Here is a 4,595-nt window from a genome sequence, read left to right as displayed (position 1 = left end):
GAGCCATGCCTTATCAGCCTGACCTCTAGAGTGAGGAAGAACTAGTAATTAAGTTTTATCATGTGGCCGATGACTCACTCAATAAGGTCTGTGTAATAAAACCTCCATAAAAATTCTGCACTCCCACAGTTTTGCTGTGCACCTTGGTCATGAAACATATTGATGTGCCCTGTGGGTGATACATCCCGAGGACATAGAAGGTTTCAGATCTCCTATGGTTCTCTTCATTTGTCTGTCTCCTATTTGTGTCCCAAGTAATAAATCTTTCATCGTAAGTATGACACTGAGTCTGTGAATCATTCTAGTGAATTATTGAACCTGTGGCATTATTGGAAATCTCCAAGTGTGTAGCCAGCTGGTGAGAACCTGAGAGCTGGGTTGATGTCTGAAGGGAGTGAAGCCTGCTGGTAGGCTTTGCCTTTGGTCTGGAAATTTGACTTAACTCCAGGCAGGTTGTGTCAGAATTGCATTGCATCAAAGAATTTACTTTCTTATTTTTCAACAGAAGTGAGAGGATTTCTTATGAATACATATGAACACAAGAACACATACTTTGATCAACTTTCCAACTAGTTTTTTCCTCAAGGTTATTTTTATGGTAGATCTCCAAATAAAGGATAAACTGTTTTATTTTTTAGAAGACTGAAATATAGCATGATATTCTGTTAATGGGTTTATTTAATCCAGCCCTACTACCATGGGTTTGGATCTATAATCACCTAGTTTATTTTTACTTTAGAGGAAATGACATGATTTGGTGTATTAAGCAACATCTTGTATGGTTTTTCAGCTTGCAGGAATTTCTAGAAACTTTGGATACTAAAGCTCTAAGAGTTGAAATCTCTGCCGAACCACTGGATTGGGGGGACAAAATGAACAAATAAGACATACTACAGAAGGTTTTGTGGAAACAAGATAAAAGAGTAGTATGAGTGTGGATGTCTCAACTTGATTTGGGACACTCAGAAGAGGAGAAAAATTTGAAAAGCATTTCTATCTCAAACTCTGAATACATTGAGTGCTCAGCAAATTGGATGCCATGAATGAGTGTTCAAAACTATGAGAAGAGTTTAATGTGAGTCCATGCAATAAAGTAATGTTATCGCTTGTGTCAAGATATGCCCCTAAAGCCTCCATAATGTTACAGGTAGGTTTTTTCAGAGGTGGCTGGATCTAAAGTGCGTGATACTGGGATTAAGGCTGTGTGATTAGTAAATTAATCCACTGATCGGTTTGACATAGTTCTGGATGTTACATCCTAGGTGTGAATGCTACTTGCTCTAAGGCCATGTAGCCTGGATATAATAATATAAGGGCACAAAGAGGCTGCTGTTGCTGCTTACTTCCTCTCTACTTTGCTGTCTTCTTCCCACCATGAACTATTTCTCCTCTGTGATGCTCTTCTGCCATGTCACTCTGCTTTGGAGCCATTCAGCTATGGACTGAAACCTCTACAAACTGTGAGCTAAACAAACTTTTCCTCCTTTCACTTTGGGTGTCAGGTATTTTGTCTCTGCCATGAGGAAAGTAATTAAGACAGTAAGGCTATGGTTTCTTGCATTAGCCAGTAGGTTCTTTATGAGATCGAACACTCAGGTACTGAGAATTTGAAGTAGTGTGAGGAATGGTGGCTTCTCATATATGCTTTGAAAACATCTGCTTATATTTTTTGTTTCAAAGTGGTGGTTTAAATACTGATGCCTTTCTGGCCCTGAACCAAGGCTGGCCGCTTCCTGACGCTGTTGATTTCAAGCAGGAGTCTAAAGAGATGTCTTTCTATGATCTGTTGGCCATTTCAGAACTTGGGCAGTGAAATGGTGAATTCATTAGAAAGAAACAGCTTGAAGCAACTCCTCCACTCCTGAGTGGCTGTGAGTGTGGCAAGCTGCAGCAGCCCAGGATGGGAGCCACCGGTGTTTACTGGGACCTGAGCCATGCTTGGACCTGGAGCCCTGGGAAACCAAGCAACCCTTCCCTGCCCTGGTGAGCAGCTGTCGGTGTGGCAGGCTGTGGTGGCCCAGGACAGGAGCCACTGACATTTACTGGGACTTGTGCCATGCTGGGACTTGGAGACCCAGGAAAGCAAGAAACCCCTCCCCCACCACCTATTTTGTTTTGTTGAACTTCAATATACATGAAAGTATGGACAGCTATTTTGAAGAGAATGAGAAACTATGACAGCCATTGGTGACTTCCCTATTTTCTGGTTTTGAAGACCTAAGTCACCTTCCTCATTCTGTTCAGCTCAGTTTTATACCATGTTGTTTTGTATGAATTCTGTTTATGCAAAGAAGACATGGACAACTATTTGGAAGAAAACAAGAGACAATATGATAGACAGTGAAGATCTCAGGTTGTTTAGCTTTGACATTTATATCTCTTATATTGCTCTCTTAGGTCCTATTTTGTTCTGCTTTGTTGTTTAATTTTACTCCCTTTAAAATTAAAAAGAAATACTGATACCTTTAACATGGCCCAAGTCTTGAGGGGTGGAGGACAGGGAAAAGTCCATCTTTTATCCTGAGAGCTTTTCCTCTTCCCCATGAAGAATGGTGAATAATTCTGCATGAAGAGTGTGATGTTTGGGTCAAGAGAGGACAACTATTGGATATAATAAGAGAAAAATGTTTAAATCCAAACAAAATATGGTGAATATAGTTGTTTAAGGTCAAAGGGCCTTACACCAATTCTTTCTCTTTTTTTCCCTTCCTAACAGTGACATTTTAGGAAACTTCCAGGAAGATTGTGGAGTGGTGAACATCAGAGAAAGTCTCTCCAAATTTTGGCATCTAGACACTGGAATATAACAATATGAGGAAGAAAAGAAGAAGGGAAGTTGGTCCCCAAGGCCCAATAATGATTTGAAGTGAGAATTGAAGTCCATGGGGGAGATCAAAGAGAGAGATTTCAATGAAGAAGGATGTGGCAGGCAATTTACTGTGTGGGAGGGGCAGCACACAGTATCTATTGGCGACCCTAGCGCCTCGGAGGAGAAATGCACCAATGGAATGGAGCAGTGGCACCAGTGGACTGCAGTGGCTGCAGTGCAGATTTAGACATTCCCTAGGAGAGGGTGACTGGCCAATGACCATCTAGGGGAGGGGCCAACTGATCGCAGAACTCATAACAGCTGCAGGCTATGTCAGGGAACCAAGTTCAAGCCAGCAGCAAGTGCACACACTATTGTAGGCTAAACCAATCTGGTTCCAGCCTTACAGCCAGAAACTAGCCTGAGTTTCAGTGGAATTAAAAGTGGAGGCTTGCTGGGATTATTCTTTACCCTCTGTACAGCTAGAATTAATCAATTTGGATCTAGTGTCTGTCTCCTCACACTGTCTACCAGTGACAACAGAGACATGCCTTGAAATGGACATTTTCCCCCATTTTCTCATGTTATTTTTTTAATTCTTGGTTGTTGATTCTTATTTTTATATGATTTCTAGGGTTTTTGTTGTTCTGTTATGTTATTGTATTTATTTCTTCCTTCTCTCTTTTCCTTCTGTTTTGTTCCTGTTTTCCAAAGTTTATGTGATCTCCTTTGTTCTGCAGCCTTGCTTTTAATCTTCTCCTCTTTTTGTATTTTTCTATTTTCCCCCCTAACATCTTTTAAATTTTCTCCCTGAGGTAAAATCACCATATTGAGGGCTTATTTACTGCATATGATTTTCTACTTTGTTTTAGATTTTGTTATATAACCACAAATCTAGTTTAAATTGTTAAAGGCAGCAAATTAATAGTTAACAGTCTGTCATTTTCTAGACTGTATGTAATGCCACTGTTACTGCTGATTGTACCATGTTAGCCAAGGTGATATAATTATTCTAATTAGTTGTTTTTCCCAGTATACTAACACTGATATTGCCTACGAATCATAAAAAATAATATAGCCAGTGACAAAGAACAAGAAGCTGGACCAGTAGGCAACAACTTATCATCCCCAATAAATAGAAGAAGTAAGATATCCCAACAGATTCAAAACCCCAAAGCCAGGTACACCTGGAAGACACCTCTGAGAAGCACTCATTGCATAAGGGTTATACATACTAGAAATAAATCTATTTACCATAAGTAATTTACAAACATCAATCGAGGAATAAAACTTAAAAAAATACAAAATGAGAAGACACTTATATGAGATGCAACTCCAGATTTCCAACTCACTATAAGGAAAACCCAAGAGGAAAAGAGGTGGAACAATCTGAAAGCCATCTACCTGGACTCTCTGAAATGGTAACAGTGGGAATAACAATGCAGATGAATGAGGCTTTAGAAAAAAATCAAATCAGAAATAATGAAAGACATGCTTAGTGACTCCAGAGCAGATATAGATGAAAAAAGGAGTTTAGGAAAATGATAGAAACTATGAATGCCCAACTTAGGAAAGAATTGAAATCCATGAAACAGATTCCCAGGAGTTTAAAAATTCCATTGAAAGTACACAGAGCAGAATAAGCCAATACAAGGACAGAATTTCAGATATAGAAGACAGGGTTGTGGTTAGCAAATATGAAAAAGATTTTTTTAAAAAACAAGGAACTCCAAAAAGCTGATCCAGCAGCTGCTAGATGATCAAAGGATAATAAAGGATGGGTCAG

General features: G+C 39.4%; 1 non-coding gene across 1 annotated transcript; it reads left to right on the top strand.

Annotated features, from left to right (window-relative positions):
* Window positions 1-1,705: 1,705 nt before the first annotated feature.
* LOC111756586 (small nucleolar RNA SNORA2/SNORA34 family) lies at window positions 1,706-1,842 on the top strand. Its single transcript, XR_002791013.1, has one exon. It is a non-coding gene; the product is annotated as a small nucleolar RNA SNORA2/SNORA34 family (small nucleolar RNA).
* Window positions 1,843-4,595: the final 2,753 nt, after the last annotated feature.

This window comes from Cavia porcellus, unplaced genomic scaffold (genome assembly GCF_034190915.1).
Source record: "Cavia porcellus strain 051 isolate PalLab524CR breed Dunkin Hartley unplaced genomic scaffold, mCavPor4.1 scaffold_18, whole genome shotgun sequence".
NCBI lineage: Eukaryota > Metazoa > Chordata > Mammalia > Rodentia > Caviidae > Cavia > Cavia porcellus.
Note: the sequence above shows the minus strand (reverse complement) of the source record. Positions and strands in the feature narration are given on the sequence as shown.